Source organism: Hyla sarda, chromosome 3 (assembly GCF_029499605.1).
Source record: "Hyla sarda isolate aHylSar1 chromosome 3, aHylSar1.hap1, whole genome shotgun sequence".
Classification (NCBI taxonomy): Eukaryota; Metazoa; Chordata; class Amphibia; order Anura; family Hylidae; genus Hyla; species Hyla sarda.
This window is the reverse complement of record NC_079191.1, coordinates 281867516-281892282: the sequence shown is the minus strand read 5'-3', so window position 1 is coordinate 281892282 and position 24767 is coordinate 281867516. Positions and strand designations below refer to the sequence as shown.

Sequence of the window (24767 nt, the reverse complement as noted above, 5' to 3'; positions counted from 1 at the left end):
TACACATGCTCAGCATCATTAGGCTGTCTTTGGGAAATAGATGTATGACTGCTTCCAGCATTGCTGCAGAGGTTGATGTGGTGGTGGTGGTGGTGGTGGTGGGGGGGGGGGGGGTCAGCCTATCGATGCTCAGACCATATGCTGCACACATCATTAAACCATGTGCAAGGCTGTCATCCCAGAATGAAACTGTGCTAAGGATAATCCACCAAGCCTACCAACAGTTTGCTGAGGACAAGCCGATTATGGACATCGATTATTGGACCCATGTCCTGTAGTCTGATGAGACCAAGATAAGTGCATTCAGTTCAGGTGGTGTCAAGGATGTGTGGCAGCAACCAGGAGAAAAGAACAAAGGCAAGTGTGTCTTAACTATGGACAAGCATGGTGTGGCAGTGTCATGGGCCTGCATGAGTGCTGCTGTCACTGGGTGTCACTATACCATGCATGTAAAACAAAGATTAAGACTAGCACTTCAGTGAGTTTAGGGATGTCACAACAGTGCCTGCATGAAACCACTTGAATGGCTAATCCGTTGTACGTAAATAATTTGTGGTATTGATACAGTCCTAGACAAAATTTCAAGAGTTTAGGTGCACTTTGCTAAAACCTGTATGAAATTGATATATGAAGTTCTAATTTCTGGATTGAACAATATAAAATGTCCAACCCTTTAGAATATAAGCACATTGGCATCAGGAATACTTTCTGTTATAGGTACAGGAATTATACCTTATAGATTTATGGTGCAACAAATTTAAAATGAAAAATAGAAAGTATATACAAAAAAAAAAATCTTAAGACCAGTGGCATTGCTAGGGTTGGTGTCACCTGGTGCGGTCACCCCAAAGTAAGTTTTTTTAGCCTGCTGTGACAGACGCCACTGGTGTAGCGCATTGTGAAAAATTCCATTATAATAATCAAATATACCAATTGCCACAGAATAGGAAAGCACACCATACCCTCTGAATATAAATCTGCCACATACGGTACATTTGGAATATAAATCTGCAACTTACTATACCTTCTAAATATAACACTATCACCAACTGTACCCTCTGAATACTACAACACACTGTACCCTCTGAATATAATATTACCACACACTGTACATTCTGAATACGAACACACACTGAACTCTCTAAATATAAACCTGCCACACACCATACCCTCTAAATTTAATTCTACCACACACTATGCCCTCTGAATATAACCTTGCCGTACAGTGCACCCTCTGAATATAATACTGCCACACATTGTATCCTCTGTACATAATACTATCATACACTGAGCTCTCTGAATATAATACTACCACACACTGTACCCTCTGAATATACTACCATACACTGTGCCCTCTGAATATAACCTAGCCATACAGGGCACCCTCTGAATACAATACCACAACATATTGTAGATCATAAAAACCATGCCCCCCCCCCCCAGAAATTCCTTTTAATATACACCATACCTCTGAAATGCAAAACACTCCCATCCTGTGCCCCACATATAAAATATAATAATTCTCCCCATCCTATGCCGCAACATAATAGTGCCCCCTGTCCTGTGCCCCCACATAATAATGCCCACTGTCCTGTGCTCCCACATATAATTATGCCCTGCCCTGTGCACCCCACATAATAATACCGTCATGTTCGCACCACATAATAATGGCCGTCCTGTGCCCCTCACATATAATGTCCCGTCATGTGCCCCTCACATTATGCTCCCCGTCATATGCCTGCTCATATAATCCCCCAGTGCCCCTCATATATAATGCCCCTGTGCCACCTAACATGTATTGCACCTGTGCCCCCTCACATAAAATCCCCTAGTGCTCCTCACACACAATGCCCCAGTGCCCCAAACATAGTAAAAAAAAAAAAAAACAACAATTATACTCACCTCGTCTCGAGCAGGCGCGATGATGTCACGCCGGCCTGCCTGGGATCGCATCCTTGCGGCTCACATGCTGCAAGCATACAGTGCATACCACGTGTAAGAGGGTATGGTGGAGCGGGAGCAGACAGCTGCTGCTCCACCATTCTAGCGTTGCTGGGGTGACATCATTGGGGGGGATTACTTCCCGCTTGGTGGTGTCACCACACTGGGAGGGTGTAACCTGGTGCGGTCCCCCTCCCCATCGCAATGCCTCTGCTTAAGAAAACATTCTTTTTAATGGCCTATATTTTATTTTAGTTTGGTATTTGGGGGGGAAGCACAAATACAAACAGCAGCTTTAAATCATGGTAGTGTTTCCAGTACACGCCGATTGATTACACTTAAAATCTAATCACTTCCAAATGTCTTCTAGAGTCACTTATCCGCAACCCTTTCAATTACGTTCATGGAGGATTTTCTGTCAGTGTCCTTCACAGGCTATTTCTTACCAGTGCTGGCAGCTTGCAAGATAGCTTTAATATTTTACATATTATAATCTGTTTTGGCCTTACTGTTATCCAGAGGAGGCTTATGATATACATGCAGTCATGGCCGTAAATGGTGGCACCCCTGAAATTTTTCAAGAAAATTAAGTATTTCTCACAGAAAAGGATTGCAGTAACACACGTTTTGCTATACACATTTTTATTCCCTTTGTGTGTATTGGAACTAAACGAAAAAGGGAGGAAAAAAAACACATTGGACATAATGTCACACCCAAAAATGGTCTGGAAAAAATTATTGGCACCCTTAAAGGGGTATTCTGGGCAAAAACATCTTATCCCCTATCGAAAGGATAGGGGATAAGATGTCTGATCGCAGGGGGCCCACCGCTGGGACTCCTGCGATCTCCCTGCAGCAGCCCGCATTCTATGCGTAGCTGTGTCTGCAGTTTCGGAAATCGATGGGCTTCCGAAACGGAGACGTGACGTCACGCCACGCCCCCTCCATTCATTTCTATGGGAGGGGGCGTAACGGCTGCAACGCCCCCTCCCACAGACATGAATGGAGGGGGAGTGGCGTGACGTCACGTCCCCACCTTGGAAGCCCGGCGCGATCAGACATCTTATCCCCTATCCTTTCGATAGGGGATAATATGTTTTTGCCCGGAATACCCCTTTAACTTAATATTGGGTTGCAAATCCTTTGGGGGAAAAATTACTGAAATCAGTCTCTTCCTATAACCATCAATAAGCTTCTTACATCTCTGAGCTGGAATGTTGGACCCCCTCTTCCTTTGCAAACTGCTCCAGGTATCTCTTATTTCAGGGGGCCTTTTCCGAACAGAAATTTTAAAGATCTCCAAAGGTGTTCAATGGGATTAAGATCTGGACTCATTGCTGGCCACTTCAGAACTCTCCAGTGCTTTGTTGACATCCATTTCTGGGTGCTTTTTGATGTATGTTTGGGGTCATCGTCCTGCTGGAAGACCCAAGATCTCGGACGCAAACCCAGCTTTCTGACACTGGGCTGTACAGTGCCACCCAAAATCCATTGGTAATCCTCAGATTTCATGATGCCTTGCACACATTCAAAGCACCCAGTGCCAGAGGCAGCAAAACAACCCCAAAACATCATTGAGCCTCCACCATATTTCACTGTAGGTACTGTGTTTTTTTTCTTTGTAGGCCTCATTCTGTTTCCGGTAAACAGTAGAATTATATGTTTTACCAAAAAGTTCTATCTTGGTCTCATCTGTCCACAAGGAGTTTCCCAGAAGGATTTTAGCTAGCTCAAGTTCATTTTGGCAAAATGTAGTCTTGCTTTTTTAGATCTCTTTGTCAGCAGAGGGGTCCTTCTGGGTCTCCTGCCATAGCGTTTCATTTCATTTAAATGTCGATGGATAGTTCGCGCTTACACTGATGCTCCCTGAGCGTGCAGGACAGCTTGAATATTTTTGGAACTTGTTTGGGGCTGCTTATCTACCATCCGGGCTATCCGGGACACCTTTCATCAATTTTTCTCTTCTGTCCACTCCCAGGGAGATTAGCTACAGTGCCATGGGTTGCAAACTTCTTGATAATGTTGCGCACTGTGGACAAAGGCAGATCTAAATTTCTGGAGATGGACTTGTAACCTTGAGATTGTTGATATTTTTCCACAATTTTGGTTCTCAAGTCCTCTTCTCTTTCTGTTGTCCATGCTTAGTGTGGCACACACAATGCAAAGACTAAGTGATCTTCTCTCCTTTTTATCTGCTTTCAGGTGTGATTTTTATGTTGCCCACATCTGTTACTTGCCCCAGGTGAGTTTAACCCCTTAAGGACTCAGCCCATTTTGGCCTTAAGGACTCAGCCAATTTAATTTTTACGTTTTCATTTTTTCCTCCTCGCCTTCTAAAAATCATAACTCTTTTATATTTTCATCCACAGACTAGTATGAGGGCTTATTTTTTGCGTGACCAGTTGTCCTTTGTAATGACATCACTCATTATATCATAAAATGTATGGCGCAACCAAAAAACACTATTTTTGTGGGGAAATTAAAACGAAAAACGCAATTTTGCTAATTTTGGAAGGTTTTGTTTTCACGCCGTACAATTTCTGGTAAAAATGACATGTGTTCTTTATTTTGAGGGTCAATACGATTAAAATGATACCCATTATTATATACTTTTATATTATTGTTGCGCTTAAAAAAAATCACAAACTTTTTAACCAAATTAGTACGTTTATAATCCCTTTATTTTGATGACCTATAACTTTTTTATTTTTCCGTATAAGCGGCGGTATGGGGGCTCATTTTTTGCGCCATGATCTGTACTTTTTTTTGATACCACATTTGTATATAAAAAACTTTTAATACATTTTTTATAATTTTTTTTTTAATAAAATGTATTAAAAAAAAGTAGGAATTTTGGACTTTTTAAAAATTTTTTCGTTCACGCCGTTCACCGTACGGGATCATTAACATTTTATTTTAATAGTTCGGACATTTACGCACGCGGCGATACCAAATATGTCTATAAAAAATGTTTTTTACGCTTTTTGGTGGTAAAATAGGAAAAACGGACGTTTTACTTTTTTATTGGGGGAGGGGATTTTTCACTTTTTTTTTACTTTTACTTTTACATTTTTTTACATTTTTTTTTACACTTGAATAGTCCCCATAGGGGACTATTCATAGCAATACCATGATTGCTAATACTGATCTGTTCTATGTATAGGACATAGAACAGATCAGTATTATCGGTCATCTCCTGCTCTGGTCTGCTCGATCACAGACCAGAGCAGGAGACGCCGGGAGCCGCACGGAGGCAGGAGAGGGGACCTCCGTGCGGCGTTATGAATGATCGGATCCCCGCAGCAGCGCTGCGGGCGATCCGATCGTTCATTTTAATCGCGAACTCCCGCAGATGCCGGGATCTGTATTGATCCCGGCACCTGAGGGGTTAATGGCGGACGCCCGCGAGATCGCGGGCGTCGGCCATTGCCGGCGGGTCCCTGGCTGCGATTAGCAGCCGGGATCAGCCGCGCATGACACGGGCATCGCTCCGATGCCCGCGGTTATGCTTAGGACGTAAATGTACGTCCTGGTGCGTTAAGTACCACCTCACCAGGACGTACATTTACGTCCTGCGTCCTTAAGGGGTTAAAGGAGCATCACATGCTTGAAACAATCTTATTTTTCCACAATTTAGAAAGAGTGCCATTAATTTTGTCCAGCCCATTTTTGGAGTTTGGTGTAACATTATGTCCAATTTGCTTTTGTCCTCCCTTTTTTGGTTTAGTTCCAATACACACAAAAGGAATAAACATGTGTATAGCAAAACATGTGTTACTGCAAACCTTTTCTGTGAAGAATACTTCATTTTCCAGAAAAATTTCAGGGGTGCCAACATTTACGGCCATGACTGTATATAATGTCTCAAAAATGTATCTGATAAAATTTAATTATTTATCATTAACTGTAAAAGCCAGATTTTTTTTTTATATTTTCTTTACCATTGTCATATGTATCTAATACTATTTTGGTATATCTGGAATAGGATACTTAGAATCCATTAGCTAAATGTAGAAGGATAATCATTTAGCAAACTGTTTAATGTGAGACATGTAAAGCATCTCAGCTAAATCAAGTATCGGTATTGAAATGCCCGGAACGCATGCACAGTCATTTCATATTAGCACTGATGCGCGCAACGCGCATACGCATAATGAGGCTGAGATATTCAGTAGTAGACACTGGACACATGCGCAGGATGATTTATTCCTGTACCTGGTGCCATGGTGATCGCTGACATTCGAGTCTGCTGTTGACCGGTTCCTGCAGAGATTGTGCAGTTTGGATCGCGGTCCGGGGATTGACCAGGTTTTACAGAATGTTGGGTTATCCTGACACCAGGTATGAAACAAGTTTATCTATTGGTTCTTTATTCTGGGCTAAGATGTTAGGCTAGGTGAGATAGGTGTGACACATTAACCTGCACCAAGATTTTAATGATTGGCTGGTTAGAGTCTATGATGTCAGAGACAGAGGACATAAAATGTACGTTTATTATATACTGAGTATTCTATTGTTTTCCTTGATAACGTCACATATACAGTGGCGAAACATGTAGGAAGTAGCAGTCTAAGGCTACATTCACACTGTTGGTTGTCTCCGGCAGTGTGAAGCCTTTTATTTTAGGATCGAGAAAAGCCGGGAAAAAAAAATAGTGCTTGCACCATCTTTTTCTCCAGCTTTCAAACTGCAAAAAAAAAAAAAAAAGGAGTTTGACGGACGAATTTGACAGGGCATACCGGCAGTGTGAAAGGGACTTTAATCAGTTTTAATATGCACTTCTAACACTGTGCGATATACCGGTATAATACACCGGGTCTAGTCTCCGTAGCAGCGCAATCTGCGGGTTCGCCTGCTAGATTTAAACCTGGAATAAGCCAAATTGTTTTCAGTTGTCAACATAGGACCTATTTTGGTAAGAGAACATAAATATATATATATATATATATATATATATATATATATATATATATATATGAGACTAGCAAGTAAAAGTTAAAGGGGTACTCCGCCCCTAGACATCTTATCCCCTTATCCAATCACTGGCTGAGGAGGCATTTCATGAATGAGCATAAACATTACAGGAACTAAGAACAAACAGAGTAGCATGGGATTAGGGTGGGTGAGTATGCCTTCTTTTTATTTACATTTGATTTTACTTTTCAATATTTGTAGATCTAAACTGTTAATATTTTCACTGCAAACAAGAAAATGCCTAGATTTTTTAAGACTAGATGCACTAGCACATAAAAGACAAACTTGTATATAAAATTGGTGAATACTGGGGCACACCAACCAGAAACAAGATTCACTATTTTTTGTGTGTGAAAATTTCATTCAAAGGGATTAACTTGAATCTAGCAGGATCTATCTTTATGTGTTCAGAAGGGCGCTCTCTATATTTAGGTGAATATCCAGCATTATTTCCCAAAAGGAACGGTTTCAAAACCAAAAATTCTGCAATACATCAGATGGTACATAAACAAACTATCGCATCTACACTATACTCAAGGTCTTTTTGTTTTGATTTTTTCACAACGTGTTTAATAAAAAAAAAGAAAAGTCTTTGAAAAGACTGAAAGCTGAAAATTATCCTGAATACTAGTCTAGACATCAATATAAAAAATATAGGGTGATATTTATCAAAACCTGTGGAGAGAAAAGTTGCTGAGTTGCCCATAGCAACCAATCAGATTGCTTCTATCATTTTTATAGGCCTTTTCAGAAATGAAAGAAGCGATCTGATTGGTTGCTATGGGCAACTTAGCAACTTTCCCTCTAGACAGGTTTAAATAAATCTCCCTCATAATGTTTTATGCTCTCAACATTGCTTTTCAGTGGGTCTAAAGAGCTAAAATAACATTACTTTTTAATATTTCAAATATAATAGAGGATAACTAGCTTGAACGCCAAAAAACATTTTTTTTATTATTATTGTACAGGGTTTCTGGGAAGCTCTTGACTGCTGCGTATACATATGAGAACATGACCACAAATATGTCAAGAACCTAAGGGCTTGGAGGACAGTTTCATCCTGTTAATAAGAAGTAGGGATTTCACTTTTAAAGCCTTAGGGAAGCAAAGACTTTGAAAATCAACTACCTTCTTTTTCTTGCTCATTTCATGCAGCTTTACTTTGTTATACAGAAGTTTAATGTCATGACTGGCTTCTGTGCTGGAATAAAAGAAAATGGTTTTATAAGGTTTCTGAGTCATAATTTACAATGATAAAGTGAATAGATCAAACTTAGAAAAAAACGGGGATTGCTGGAACTATTTTCTGCATTTTTATCATCAAACACAGAGAAAATAGACACAAATGTTATGAAAAATGAACAGCATTTTAAATTAAAGTCCTAACTTGGTAATGCTGGAAGCTTTCCAGAGTCTTCTAAGGTCAGCAATATGATCCTATTTGAAGTAACAGATAGGCAGAATGAGAACACATCCGTATATACGTGTTAAGTCATGTTTACTATAAAGTGTTTAAACATATTAATTGCCGATTCCCTCAAGGGAAAGAAATCTTTGTTTCAAATTTCAACATAAAGCTTTGCAGATTCAGAATCAAGTGTTAAAAGATCTTAAAAAAAATAAAAAATAAAAAGCAGTTTAAAATAGACATAATCCAAAATGTAATTCCATGGTTGAGCTAAAATTTGTATCCAGTAAAATATGGACCATATGGGCCTTTAGCAGTGTGTGACAGTAGAAGATGTTACAATGCAGGTTTAGGGTGTTAGGGTTTTAGTTTTAAATTATTTGATCTGTAAAATAGTCTAAAGCAGGGGAAAGCTTCTCCCCAAAACATGAAGCTAAATAAACAGTTAAAGGAGTATTCCAGGAGGAAAATATTTTTAAATTAACTTTTGCCAGAAAGTTATACAGATTAGTAAATCACTTCTATTCAAAAACGTCAAGCTTTCCAAACCATATCAGCTTCTGTATGCCCTAAAGGAAGCCATGTGCTCCCTGCTGCCATTTCTGTCCAAGTCAAGAACAATTAAAGGGGTACTCCGGTGGAAAACATTTTTTTTTTAAATCAACTGGTGCCAGAAAGTTAAACAGATTTGTAAATGACTACCATTAAAAAAATCTTTACCCTTCCAGTACATTTTAGCAGCTGTATGCTACAGAGGAAATTATTTTCTTTTTGAATTTCTTTTTTGTCTTGTCCACAGTGCTCTCTGCTGACACCTCTGTCCGTGTCAGGAACTGTCCAGAGCAGCATAGGTTTGCTATGGGGATTTTCTCCTGCTCTGGACAGTTCCTGATACTGGCATAAGGTGTCAGCAGAGAGCACTGTGGACAAGACCAAAAAGAAATTCAAAAAGAAAAGAATTTTAAAGGGTAAATATTTTTTAATAGAAGGCATTTACAAATCTGCTTAACTTTCTGGCACAGTTGATTTAAAAAAAAACTATTCCACCGGAGGAAAACAGAGAGCTTTGCTCCATTGGCTTGTTTCTGCTCTAGACAGTTCATGACAGACAGAAGTGGCTGCAGAGATCACCCAAGTCAGATTGGAAAGAATTACACAACTTCCTCTAGGGCATATAGCATCTGAAAAGTACTAAGGGGGAGATTGATAAAAACCTTTGCAGAGAAAACTTGCCAAGTTGCCCATAGCAACCAATCAGCTTGTTTCTTTCATTTTTAAAGAGACCTCTGAACAGGGAAAGAAGCAATCCGATTGGTTGCTATGGGCAACTGGGCAATTTTCCTCTGCACAGTTTTTGATCAATCCCCCCTAAAAAAAAATAAACGAAAAAAATAAAGAAATAAATGCATTGGCGGCAGTGTGACCACCCTACTCATCACAACAGACATTGGGGGAGATTTATCAAAACCTGCCAGAGGACAGTTGCTAAGTTGCCCATAGCAACCAATCAGATCGCTGAGGCCTGAAAATGAAAGAAGTGATCTAATTGGTTGCCATGGGCAACTCAGCAACTATTCTTCTGGACAAGTTTCGATTAATCTCCCCCATTATGCTTTGAAGCTTCCTATGTAGCAAGAAGAGGGGAGTGGCCAAGATGGTTGTATAAAGCTCTAAATTACTCAGTGCAGGAGGAGGTTTGTGACATTACGGGCAGATATTTGTAAGTAAAGACTGTTACTGAGGACTGTTCTTATTGTTTGATTAATGTTTATGCATCTAAACAGGGGTGTGGAAATAAAAAAAAAAACTACTTGTCCAAGGGACTAAAGCGGAACACAATCTACTTGTCCCTCAAGGAAATCCACTTGTCCTGGTAGATAAAATAATTTCAACCAAAATAGTCTGATCCCCCCCCACTAGACCACCAGGGATGGATATAAGATTCCTTTAGACGCTGCTGACAGCGGTGATCAAATGGTTTAATAGGTGATCGCAGCATGCCAGGATATTAGCGGCGGGAGAGCTGTAGCTCCTCTTATACCCAAGCCCAGAAAAGTCTAGATATAACTTTTTGATCACCTTATAAAAAATTTCTAATATGAAGTGACCAAAAATGAGCAATTCTGGACTATTATTTACATTTATACCGTTCACCGTACGGTTTAATTAACATCATATTTTAATAGTCTGGACATTTCCACATGTAGCGATATCACTTATGTTTATTTTTGTACATTATTTTTATTTAAAGAAAATTGGAAACTTTTATTAGGAAAGGGGCTTATTCACATGTATACGCACTTTTTAAAATATTTTAATCACTATTTTTCAGTCTCAATAGGGACTTATGTGTTACTGGGGGGGGGGGGGTTCTGCTTCTCCAGTTTATGTGCTGCATTCTGTGTCAGAAAATGCAGGAAGTTGCATTTAGTTACTAGATAACTACAACTCCCAGCATGCCCTGATACAGCCTATGGTTGTGTGGGTGTTGCAGCATGTTGCACTGTATAGTAGTACAGTTAAGGTTATTGTGTAACATGCTGGGAGTTGTAGTTTTGGTTTGTGTCAGCTGCAGAGCCATAGTCTATGTCAAGGAATACTGGGAATTGCAGTTAGTAACTACAACACCCAGCATGCCCTGATGCAGTATATAGCTCTGCAGCTGACCCGAACCAAAACTACAACTCCCAGCATGTTGCACTTTATAGTTCTACAGTTTAGGTTATGGTCCAACATGCTGGGAGTTGTAGTTTTGGTTCGGGCGTGTTTGTCTGCATCCGTGGGGCTCTTGGTTGGCGGGTAAGTATGAAGGGGGCAGGATTCTGGGGGTGTAATTTAGTGCGGGTGCCACTAAAAATAAATAAAATTAGATGGCACAACTGCCCTAATGCCCGATGTGACAGTCCGCTCCTATACAAAACATTCATGCATACACATATCATACATGCACCAGCCACTGCCCCCATATACATATACACACACACACACACACACACACACACACACACACGCCACTGCCCCCCACATCATACATTACATACACACATACACTCACACCATACATACACCTGCCGCTGCCCCCCCCCACATCATACATCACATACATACACATCACACAGACATTATACACACATCATACATTACATACACATCACACATAGACATCATACACACATACACTCACACCATACATATCCACCAGTGTTTCCCAACCAGGGTGCATCCAGCTGTTGCAAAACTACAACTCCCAGCATGCCCAGAGCATGCTGGGAGTTGTAGTTTTGCAACAGCTGGAGGCACCCTGGTTGGGAAACACTGACATACACCATACATATGCACACATCATACATACACCTGCCGCTGCCCCCCCATCATACATTACATACACACATCACACATACACTCACACCCTACATATACAACCACCCTTCCTGCCGCCGCCCGTATTCTCTGCCTCCTCACCTGAGCCGCCATGAGTGGACATCAGAGCTGTAGTCCCGGCCGGTGTGAGGTGAGATTTCCGTCCTCCCCCTCCCCCCTGCTCTTCCCCGTGCAAACAAGCAACCGCCCCGTGGTGGATTAGGTCCTGTCTAGACAGAGCAGGGGAGGGATAGAGCTGTGTGCGGGGGATGGAGCTGTGCACGGAGCTGTCAACATCCTTTCTCTCACCCTGCTGTGTCTTCTGAGCTGCGTCCTCAATCCTCCGGGAGGGGAGATAAGGGGGCTCTGCAGTCAGCTGGAGGCCGCCGCCCCCTCCATACACTCAGAGCTGGTGTGAGGTGTAGACTTCCATCGGCTCCTGCGCCTCACACCGACATTAAAGAAAAATAAGGGGGAAGTCTGTCTCTCCCTGCTAGCCCGATACAGGGCTAAATCTATAAACAATTCACCTGCCCGGCACCCAAAACTACTAGTCCCGGGCGTCGGGCTATAGGATTTCCACATCCCTGAATTCTAATGCTCCTAAGCTTACCTTCTGTTCTAAATTTTTAGATGTTATTAATTCCTGGCAATCTGCTAACATTATTTTCGGTGGTGACCTTAATACAGTACACGACCCCTTCCTAAAAAGGTCCTTACCTTCCTCAAGCCCTCCGATGGCGGTCCTCTCACTCTTCCTCTTTCTTCTCTAGACATGCTTCCCTCAGAAATTTAAGATCATTGTCCGATGTAAGTTACACTGGATAATTTGAGCAGGATCGATGTGGTTCAAATGGCACTTTCCTGCCTATATGCCTCAGATGAATTAAAAAAAATTCCTGATCAACAAGTGGGAGACTTTTGTGGAGGATAACATTATCCATCTAGATAACAATCTCTTCTAGGCATCTGCTGAGGCCGTTCTGAGAGGTAATATAATGGATTGGATATCAAGCAGGATTTTTATGGGGTGGTACTTTTACTTATAACATTCGTACGGCTTTGGGAGGCATGCTTCAAAGCTGACTAAGTAAGGTCAAGGATCATATCTTTTGGGGCCATTCAAACCCATGATTAGCACCTTCTTGGCTTTCCCTTCAAGCTAGTCCGTACAATTTATGCAAATGCTCACTCCACCATCTGGATGAATGGGGCTTAGTCGGGTTATGAGGCAGGGTTGTCTTCTGTCTCTGTTATTATGTAACCTGTCCCTAGATCCCCTTCTATGAGTAGTAGACAGTTTACCGGCATTCAAGGACATTAAAGTTGACCATTCTCATACTCTCACTTTTGCGTACAACATTTTATTCTTAATGGCCCACCCATGGAAGTTTATACTCGTTGTGATAAATATATTCTATAGAATTTCAGGGTTCCTTATAATTAAGCTAAGTGTCATGCCCTTTCTCTTAATAAATAGGCCCAGAGGAGATGGATCACAAGGTTACCGTTTGAGTGGCAGTTTGACACTCTTACTTATCTGAGAGTCAACCTTCTTTCTAATCCACATAATCATTATAACTCAGTAACTAAGGAAATCACATCAGCCTCTTTAAAATTACAACAGACACAATTTTTGGTTGATATTGAATTGCCCGATGTAAATCTTTACAACACTACAGCGAATCTTCTCTTTGCTATGGACTGGATAGGTGGGAGGAACTGATTTGCCAATTTTTCTCTTTACAGTGCTCTTGCTTCTTCCTTAGCATTGCCTTCCCTATGGTACTTCTACCATTCTCAAAGATTACCCATTCATTTGCATCATTCAGAGCTAGAGCCTTTCTCCTGTACTTTGTAAACGTGATCCACATACTTGGTTATTACTTCCTTTTCAGGGAAATCCTTCATTCCTTAAAAAAGTGCTCCAGGGAAGTAAAAACAAAAAAATTCCAAAGCCACCACACTACCTGGATACATTCCCTGTAAATGATCTTGATAATATGCATTGCTCCTGTGGTCACTGTTGTCTTCTCTGACTGACATTCTTTTCTCCTCTTCAGCATGACTACTATATGTCCCAGGAACTGTTGCAGCTCTGTTCTCATTGTTGTCCAGATCTTCACAGCTCCCTGAGAGCAGCCCCCACCTTTCTGCTCTGTGAGCAGAAGAAACCAGTGTGCACTCATCAGTGCAGGGCAGAAACCACTTGGACTAGGTCTCTCATGAGTGTAGGGGCTGCTTTCAGAGAGGGATTTGGACAGACACAGAGCATAGCTAGAAAACATCTTTTCCTCACTCTCTGCATGTATGTGCCACCTGAATGAGGGGAAACAACTCTATATAGCCAATGAATGATATTTAGACAATAAAATAGGTTGTTTAATGGGAAAAGATGAGCATTGGTTTAGTTCCCTCCAGTACCCCTTTAATGGTACGCTATCCTCTTTCTATAGGTCTATAGAACTCAATAATTGTGCTTATGTGTGCAACCTTGTTTAATAGGTTTACTACACTTTCTTTTGCTGATGCCTCTTGTATGTTTTCTCCGCTAGATTGTCATCATTTTTTATTATATATGACTTCGACACCATGTAGATTCACTACTATATTCTGGCAGTCATGGCTAAACACAATCAATTTTCTTCAAGTTTCCTCTTTAATTTACTTAAACCCTGACTTAATTGGGACAACTAATTTCATGGTCCAGGTAGATGGACATCCCAAGTACCTGTCTATTCAGTACATGACCTGCTGACATCCAAGGTTAAACTAAATAAATAATCTACTGCCTTATGATAGTTGCAAATCAATAGCCCTTATAATCATTCATAGGGCATATTTTTCTTCTAAACTGATAGCCCATTTTTTTCTTATCTAGTAACCCCTGTTGTCCTAAATGTTCTGTCATAAACTGATATTTTTCGATGTCTTTGCGATTGCCCCTGTATTTGTGGCATAGGGGTTATGCTTGCATTGCATCTCTTATGAAGTGCATTTACCCAAGACTCTGAAGTGGTCCTTTTTTCATATATTTGGGGATTTGAGTTTTAATTTACTGTCTCTTCCTACTAAATGTATTTTCCGTGTATGGATGACAGCCACACAGGAGAGTATTCTGCCTATTATGGGCACAGAATTACATTTTTTCCCTTTTTTTTTTTTTTTTTTTTAATCAAAAGGACAACTTTACTATTCTCAAATTGACTGGATTGAAACCCTCATGGATGAATAGAAACTAAGAGATTCTTCACCACATGAACCAATGATAATCATCTCCCTCTGCCTAGATATTAATCAGCCCTTCATAATTGCTTCCAATGCGCCAACTTGAACATGAATGAGTTGCTTATGGGCAGTTCTCCTATTCCTTTTTCTTGAAGGGGAGTCCTTCTAATTTCTGTTTGGTTTTACAAATGCCAGGGGTAGGGGGGTGTTTGTTGGGATTTACACCCATTATGTTTGTTTACTGAAAATGTACCACTGTTTCTCCTGGGCATTGTCAGCTAATCAAGGATATTGGGGGCAATTTATCAAAAACTTTCCAGAGAAAAAGTTGCTGACCTGCCAATAGCAACCAAGATCGCCTCTTTCATTTTCAATGAGGCCTGTGAAAAATTAAAGAAGCAATCTGATTGGTTGCTATTGGCAACTGCACCTCTCTTTCTCTCCACTGGTTTTTATTAAATTTCCCACGTTGTTCTTTGTATTTGCTCATTTTTTCACTGACTTATTTGTATTGCTTTATTGGTGAAAAGTATTTTTAAAAAAAATCACAAATCTGTATCACTGGCACAAGTTGATTTAAAAATATATTTTTGCCTCCGGAGTACCACTTTAAATGCAACTCTGCTGTAACTGTCCTCCCATAAGTGACAAAACCTAAAAATGAATATAGGTACCAACAGTGCATCTGCTTTAAGTACATGGGGAAGGGGATCTCATACCAATCATATATATTTCACTATACAATTACTGTAATATGTCCAGGTTAACCGCTTAAGGACTCAGCGTTTTTCCGTTTTTGCATTTTCGTTTTTTCCTCCTTACCTTTAAAAAAATCATAACTCTTTCAATTTTGCACCTAAAAATCCATATTCTGGCTTATTTTTTGCACCACCAATTCTACTTTGTAATTACATCAGTCATTTTACCCAAAAATCTATGGCGAAACGGAAAAGAAAATTATTGTGAGACAAAATTGAAAAAAAATACGCCATTTTGTAAATTTTGGGGGCTTCCGTTTCTACACAGTACATTTTTGGGTAAAAATGACACTGTATCTTTATTCTGTAGGTCCATACGATTAAAATGATACCCTACTTATATAGGTTTGATTTTGTCGTACTTCTGGAAAAAATCATAACTACATGCAGGAAAATGTATACGTTTAAAATTGTCATCTTCTGACCCCTATAACTTTTTTATTTCTCTGCGTATGGGGTGGTATGAGGGCTCATTTTTTGCGCCGTGATCTGAAGTTTAAGACGACTTATTGATCGCTTTTTATTCATTTTTTCTTGATATAAAAAGTGACCAAAAATGCACTATTTTGGACTTTGGAATTTTTTTGCGCACACGCCATTGACCGTGCGGTTTAATTAATGATATATTTTTATAATTCGGACATTTACGCACGCGGCGATACAACATATATTTTTTTTTACACTGGTTTTTTTTTATGGGAAAAGGGGGGGTGATTCAAACTTTTAATAGGGGAGGGGTTAAATGATTTTTTTTTTTTTTTGCAGTGTAATAGCTCCCATAGGGACCTATAGCACTGCACACACTGATCTTTCACATTGATCACTGGTTTCTCATAGGAAACCAGTGATCGATTATTCTGCCGCTTGACTGCTCATGCCTGGATCTCAGGCACTGAGCAGTCATTCGGCGATCGGACAGTGAGGAGGCAGGTAGGGACCCTCCAGCTGTCTTGTAAGCTGTTCGGGATGCCGCGATTTCACCGCAGCTATCACGAACAGCTCCCTGAGCTAACCGGCATGCTTTCACTTTCACTTTAGACGCGGCGTTCAGCTTTGAACGCCACGTCTTAAAGGTTAATAGCGCGCGGCACCGCGATCAATGCCGCGCGCTATTAGCCACGGGTCCCGGCCGTGGCCCCGCGTTAGAGATCGGGAGCGGACTCATGATGTACCGGTAAGTCATGAGTCCTTAAGGGGTTAATATAACTACCAAACTCCTATTAATGGACCTAATGTTATTACTATAGAAGCACAGTTACCCTTTTAATGTCAAGGTGGTCCTTTAGGATTTAATAGTATTAGCTGGAAAACGAATCACTCATAGCTGTTGTGGCCTTTCATAGCTTCCTTTTACATTTCACATGGAAATTTCATGGATGGTTCCATTATTTATTTATTTTTTTGTTTAACTGTTCAATCCATTAGCTTTCATCATGTTAGTATACTGAAGCCTGTCCACCTGCTGGTATTGTGACTGAAGAACTCTGAAGCCTTGCGGCTATGCCCAGTACCTCAGCATGGCATTAATTACCATCATGAGATCATCACACAGTCCTTTCCAATCACAGTCCAGACCACCTATACAGTATGATTCATAAGGAGACTATGTAACACTGGCAATTACCATATGGCGTATGTTCAGCAGCATTTGACAGATTCTTAAGACATTCCTTCTATCATTTTAAAGTGGCCATGTAGTAGGATAAACAATGTTTTATGTCATTCAGCAATATAACCTATACATTTTGTCATAAAAACATATCAAATTAAAAGGCAGGTAAATTATCTCAGACAACCATTTGCTTAGTGGAAACAGGGCCTGACTTGTGACAGGAGTAGAGTGTGCAATGAAATTCATTATCACCTTTGTTATCAAACTTATCTGAGAATTGTAGCACATACAAACTATTCTTAGGAGCAGTAAATGTCAATCCTTGCTTTCTCTTAGACAAATATCTAACATGACACCATATGCTCCTAGATTAGATAGTGTTCCATTTTCACTAAAGCTGCACAATATGGGGAAAATGTGCGATTGCGATTGCGATTATGGCCCTAAATATTGCGATTTCAATATGCGATGCTATATAATAAATAAATGGTGAAATCCCGCAATTTCATGTTCAATCTCCTCCATTTTACAACTATCCACTCATTTTATGCCCACCGCCCATTTCACATCTCCCCATTTAATTTCTATCTCCCCTCATGGTCACATCTTTTCCCATCACACTTTCCCCCTATGTCACATTCTTCCCTCCCCCTGTCACATTCTAGCCCCCTTTCACATCCCCCCCCTCCCATGCCACATTCTCCCCCATATAACATCTCACCTTCCCCCGTCACATTCCCCCTCCACCTGTCACATTCTCCCAACCTTGTCACATTCTCCCCACCTTGTCACATCCCCCCCCCCTTGTCACATTCCCCCCGTCACATCATTCCCCCTCTCCTGTCACATTCTCCCCCATATCACATCTCCCCCTGTCACATTCTTCCTCCCCCTGTCATATTCCCCCCCCCCACATTCCCCCCTACCTGTCACATTCCAGCCTCCCCAGTCACATTATCCCCCCTCCCCCCTCACATTCACCTCACCTCCCTTTGCAACAACTGGAGGCACCCTGGTTGGGAAACACTGACTTCTAGTATTTAAATTTTTTTTTACCTGCTGGCTACCCCCCCCCCCCCCAGCAGCACATGGGAGCCGTCCCGAGCAGATAATCGCAAGTTTTTGTGTTTTTTCCTTCTCGCCTTTTGAGAGCTATAACTCTTATTTTTCTTATTTTTCTACAGACACATATGAGGGCTTGTTTTTTGTGTGTCCAGTTGTACTTTCTAATGACATCTTTTATTTTACCCTAAATAGTAGAAGTAAAAAGTAAAAGTAAAAAAGAAGTAGGAGGTAGCGCACAGAAGCCGGTCGGACTGTTACTGGCTCCCCGCCATTGCGGGTTTGCGCACCTACCGGGATCCTGTAATTGGCGGTTACATCAGCGGACTGTACTGGGAGTCGGACCACGGGCTGTTATCCCTTCTGGATCCGCTGTGATTAATTACACCCGCATAGTGGCACCTAGTATCGGGGTGCTACACGCATTTACTTATGTTAATATATTGAGTGACGCTATTGTTATCTCTTTATCTCACACATTTCCACATTGTTGAGACTTTTTATATGTATGAAGTTCTCCTGATGACGCTCTAGATTAGGGCAGAAACGCGTAGAGAACGTTATATATTTATATGTCAATCCACCATACGGGTGGTAACCTTGAGTGGATCCTGTGTATTAGTTTTTTTTAGATGGTGTTGGTTCACTATCACTATAGTGGTGTATTTTAATTTAATATATTAAAAGTTATATTTTAGTAGCACTCCCCTCACACTTTTTTTGAAAAGTTCTTGTGCATTTCTGATGCTGGGAGATGATATGACCCCTTGTAGGTCTGCAAAATCATTCTACATACTATATTTTTGAAGTAGGAGGGGGCAAAGGCAAAACTGCCACCCCCTATTGTGAGAAAACTGTAGCAAGAGAAGTACCAAGTACCTCATGAGAGATTATGGGGGGGGGGGGGGGGGAGATTTATCAAAACCAGTGTAGAGGAAAAGTTGCCCAGTTGTCCAAAACAACTAATGAAATTGCGTCTGAGACCCATCCGGAGGAAGCCCAGTACAACAAACACACACACACTGACTCATGCACACTTCCCGGTGTCCCCAACCCCCCCCCCCCCCCCCCTTCCCTGAGAGAACAGTAGCACAACTGTAGGAGACCTACTGGGTCAATCTAGCCGGGGATCCACATCCTGTAAAATTTCCTAGGACACTTGTGACTCACATACAATGCCTGGTACAACGGGACATATCGGTTTACCAGATTCAGCCATCTAGACAGAGGGGGAGGAGAAGTATCCTTCCAGGACATCACTACCACCTTACGGGCACAGAATAGAAGAAAGCGAATCAGCAGATGTCTATGTGAACCAGAGACAACTTCATTGATAACTAGAAAGGGGAAGTCCAAATTGTCTGACAGAAACCCCATCACCTCCCTCCAAAAGGAGGCGATGACGGGACACTCCCAAACAGCATGTAAAAAAGAACCAACCTCTGAGGAACAACAAAAACACAGATCAGACTGGGAAACACCTATGCGCTTCAGTTTACATGGGTATAATACAACCTCAAAATATATCTAGATTTGATCAACATATCTCTGCTACTAACTATAGAAGAGTAATAGGAACCTTCAACCTCCTTACACTGGCATTCCGCCAAATCCGGGACATCAGCCACCCATTTATGAAAGGCTTGTGAGAAAGAGCTAGGCCCCAACGACTGGAGGAGAGCATAAGACTAAGGGGTTTAAATAGAAACGTGGTGCCCAGGAGAAGCTCCACTTCAGAAAAAGCAGGGGTAAACGTCAGGGAGCCAAACTGCGCCTAAACCGCATGCCGAAGCTGAAGATACCTATAAAAGGCATTCCCAGGGATGCTATAATGCTCCTTCATGTCTGAAAATGATAAGAAAACCTGATCCTCTGCTAACAAGTGGATCACAAATTTGACTGAGATAAATCCATGTAGGTGAGGTAAATGTACTTTCTCCCACAAGGGTGCTCTAGGAGATACCAGAGGTTGTGGAAATTTGTTCGACACCACAGACTACACTTTAGCTTTAGTTTACAGGGGAAGAAAAAAAAGGAGTGAAAGTGGTACCTGTAGCGTGAGTTAGTGAGAGCTTCTTAGGAACCCCATAAGCGCTCCAGCCAGGGCAGTTGCTGAGTTCGACAGATCTAGGTCGATCCACCATGCTGCATAGACCAGTTGGGAGGCAAGAAAATAGTTATATACATCAGGGGCGGCCAAGCCGCCATGTCGTTTGGGAGCCTGGAGTAGAGCCTGACCAAGTCTGGGAGGTTTTCCCTGCCAATAGAAGGATCATAGAGCACCACATAGAACACTAAAATATTTCTTGGGGGGAATCAGAGGGCTAAATGAAAAAGGTACAGAAATTTAGGAAGCTAAATCATTTTGAAGATATTGATCTTACCAGCTAGTGACAGAGGGAGCGAGGACCAAGCAGTTAACCTCTGAACAGTTGAGCATAAGAGCTGATCCAAAATTCAGGGAAAGATAGTCCGTCAGGGAAAGAGTAACCTCCACCCCCAGATATCTGAAACGGGAAACCAGTTAAGTCCTCTTTAATGGCGCTTTTACCCGGGGTTCTTCTCCCTTCTCCCCTTCCAGGTGGGGTACCTGGAAGGGAGAAGAACCCCGGGTAAAAGCGCCATTAAAGAGGACTTAGCCCAGTTTATCCATAAGCCCGAAATTAAACCCAACTGGTCCAGTAGGTCAATTAAAGACAGGAGAGAACCTTCCGCATCCGCCAAATACACTAGTGTATTATCCACATAAAGACAAACCTTCTCTACAATAGAACCCCTGGGTATGCCACAGATAGTGGGGTCTTTACGGATGGCCGCCGCCAAAGGCTCCACCGCAAGTGCAAAAAGGAATGGAGAAAGTGGGCACCCCTTACTCGTCCCACAACCCAGAAAGAAGGGAGCAGAAATATCTAAGTTAGTGCGAATAAGGGCCCTAGGGCTATCGTATAACAACCAAACCCAAGCACAGAATCGGGGGCCAAACCCAAATGCACCTAAGACCTCCCAAAAAAATGGCCACCCCCCGAATCAAATGCCTTATAGACATCTAGACTAACAACTACTCCACTAGAAATGCCCACCGCTGCAATATTGAGTTGGAGGCTCTTCACATTCACATCAGTAGCTCTACCCGGCATAAAACCTGTTTGTTCAGGATGAATGATAGAGGATATGACCCCACGTAGGCGAGTAGCCAGTACTCTAGCCAAGATTTTAATATCAACATTTAAAAGGGAGATAGGTCTATAAGAGTCAGGTAGCAACAGGTCTTTTTCAGGCTTGGGAAGTACCACGATCAACGCCTCCCTCATTGAATCTGGGAGAGACTCTTCAACAGCCATTGAATGGAATAATTTAATAATACAGGGGCCAGGCACTCCTCATTCATCCTATACCAAATCGCCAATCATCCCATCTAGACCCAGGGTTTTCCCATGGGGAAGCTCACGAGTAGAAGAGCAGAAGTCCGTAAAGACATCATTAATCAACTGGGGGTCAGATCCCACAGAACCATCCCCATCCCTAATGTAAGGGATAGAGGCCACAGGACGACTAGCCCTCGCTAAATAGGCCAACAGCTCCCCATTCTTGTCCCCAAACTCAAAAAGAGCAGCTTCCCTGACCACCAACCTCAACTGGACTCTATCCTTCTGAACTACCAACAAAGATTGCTGAGCCCTGGCCCACGCCCTTTCATTATCAGGAGAGGGATCCCTAATATATGCTGCCTCCAAAACGCTCACATCCTGCAACAACTTACGCTCCATAGCTGACCTAATTTTCTGTTGGCCCGCTACACCCGCTATTAAGGTACCCCTGATCGTGGCCTTGTACGCATACCATTGAACTAACGGGTCAGGATAAGCGTTATACTCCCAGTCCTCCACAACAGCTTCGGTCTGTAACCAGCCAGGGTGCATGCGCCAAAGACGGAAAGGGGACTAGGACCCAGGTTGAGAACTACCAATACTGCAGAATGATCCAGGGATGTGGAAATCCTATCGCCCGACGCCGGGACATGTAGTTCCGGGCAGCTGAATTTTTCATAGCTTTAGCCCTGTGTCAGGCAAGCAGGGCCAGAGTGACTTCCTCCTTTTTTTTATGCTGGTGTGCGGTGCGGGAGCGGATGCAGACTTGCATGGGACGCAAGTCTGTACCTCACACCGGCGCTAAGGGTGTACAGAGCGGACTCCTGACTCGAACCCGTTCCATACTCGGCAGCCCCCGGCTGATTTAAGTAGCAGGGGCCACCGCTAATAGCCCGGCATGCGGCGATCGCCGTGGCCGGCTATTAACCCTTTAGATCACTGCTGTCAAAGTTGACATCGGTGTCTAAAGGGATCTTTTACCCATCCCTGGTGGTCTAGTGGGGTGGATCGCCCCCCCTGCAGCCCGATCGCGGGGGGCTTGGGGGCGATCCCTTGTGGAGGTAGCCGGAGGGCTTACCTCTGCATCCGTGGCTGCCCCCATAGATCTGCATTTGATTGAGCCTGACTTGAGCAGGCTCAACCAAATGAACACAGATCAAATGGAGTTCAATAGAACCGCATTTATCTGTATGAGGAATCTAAATGATTCCTCCTAAAAAAAGTGTCAAAAACAAAAGTTTAATAAAAGTTTAAAAACACCCATTAACCCCTTCCATATTAGAGGTACGTTCACACGGGCGGATTTGCAGGTTTCCCGCTGCGTATTTGAAAGGGGACGGTCTCTTCACTGCTGTCCACAGCAGATTTTCCGCGGCTGAATTTCCGCTGTGGAAAATCCGCCACAGACCCTTCTGACTTCAATGGGGCTTGCGGCGGATTTTCCACAGCGTAAATTCCGCCTCAGAAAATCTGCTGCGGACAGCTGAGAAGAGCCTGCCCCCTTTCAAATATGCAGCCGGAAACCAGCAAATAAATCCACCCGTGTAAACGTACCCTAAAAGTTCATATCACCCCCCTTTTCCATATAAAAATATGTAAACATAATAAAAATAAACATATTTGGTATTGGCACACGCATAATTGACTGAACTATTAAAAAATAAAATTTTATATCCCGTACGGTAAATGGTGTTAACGTAAAAAAGAATACCAAATCACAGAATTGCTTTTTTATGTTTATAACTTCATATACCAGAAAAAAATGAAGTAAAAAAAAGTGTTCAAAAATTCTGATCAATGCCAAAATGGTATCGATACAAACAGTATATTACAGCCCAAAAAATTTGCCCTCATACAGCCCAGTATACGGAAAAATAAAATATTATAGGGGTCAGGGATTTTCTTTTTTAAATTAAAAAATTATTAAAACGTGACAGAAACTAAAATTTGGTATCGGTGTAATGAGGCCGACATAAAGTATCAAAATAATATGCAAGTTTGACCACAAGGTGAATGGCGAAAAAAAGAAAACCTCAAAATGTGCATTGTTTTTCAATTTCACCTGACAAATAATTATTTTTTTGTTTCAGAGCATAAGTTATGGAAAAATGAAAAGGTGTCATTACAAAGTATACTTCCCTGCAAAAAACAAGCCTTGAAGTGTAGAAGTTTGGCCAGAAAGAGACTAGGAGGACCCCCAGGGGGAGGAGGCCTAGCTGGGACTCTATGAGCCCGCTCAATGGAGAAATAAGGAGAGAAGGTGTCCGCCGGAAGAATCTCCTTCAGCCATGTTTCAAAGAATAACATGATTATACCCTTCCACCTTTTCAGGAAGGCCCACAACACGAATATTATTGCCCCTCAAGTGGTTCTCCATGTCATCCATACGGCTCAAAACTCCCGTAACCTAGCGTTATTTAAAGAGCCATTCCAGCCTATCGATAGCCTTTTCGGCATCTAAACTAAGCATCAGGGCATGTTCTGACCGGCATTTCACCATATCTATCTGGTCTATTAACCATCTCATATTGTCCCGGCAGGGGACAAAGCCCACCTGATCCTTATGCATGAGGGTTGGGAGATGGAAACACAGCTCAGTCGCTAAAATCTTGGCAAGTCATTTCAGATCCAAGTTGAGAAGGGCAAAAGGTCTATAGTTTGCACAATCATGTGGGTCCTTATCTTGTTTAGGGATGAGTAATGTAAGAGTGGAGAAAGGATTGTGGGATTGTGGAATAGTCTATAAAAGGAGATTAACAAAGGATAAAGTCTAGAGAGCAGTTGGTAAACAAACATTTTGTAATATAAGTAAGAGAACCCATAGGGCATGGGGGAGCTCCTCGATGGCAATGATTTAATTGTTTCCAAAACATCCTCAGAAGTAATTTGGGTGTTTGTCAGTGATGGTTCGGGAATCTCTATAATCAGCAAGGTACAACTAGGCAAAAACAATTGCAAGGCCCAGTCATGTTCCCCAGATCCGACAGGAGTTGAGAAGGTAGGAAATACAGCTTGAAATAGTAGTCAAGAAAAATGTTTATGATGTCTTTCGGGTG

The 24767-nt window shown here is 41.9% G+C and overlaps 1 protein-coding gene and 2 long non-coding RNA genes across 4 annotated transcripts in view; 2 read left to right on the top strand and 1 right to left on the bottom strand.

Moving 5' to 3' along the window:
- The window catches only part of LOC130362386 (uncharacterized), a 43711-nt gene extending 35688 nt beyond the window's left edge, over positions 1–8023 (top strand). The window contains exon 3 of the long non-coding RNA XR_008891390.1: positions 7884–8023. This is a non-coding gene — a long non-coding RNA (uncharacterized LOC130362386). The remainder of the gene's footprint in view (positions 1–7883) is intronic.
- Positions 1–24767, bottom strand: part of UST (uronyl 2-sulfotransferase) — a 405014-nt gene that overhangs the window by 325097 nt on the left and 55150 nt on the right. The window lies entirely within an intron of this gene.
- Positions 9866–24076, top strand: LOC130362385 (uncharacterized). The gene is made up of 2 exons (XR_008891389.1): positions 9866–10043; positions 23802–24076. It is a non-coding gene; the product is annotated as an uncharacterized LOC130362385 (long non-coding RNA).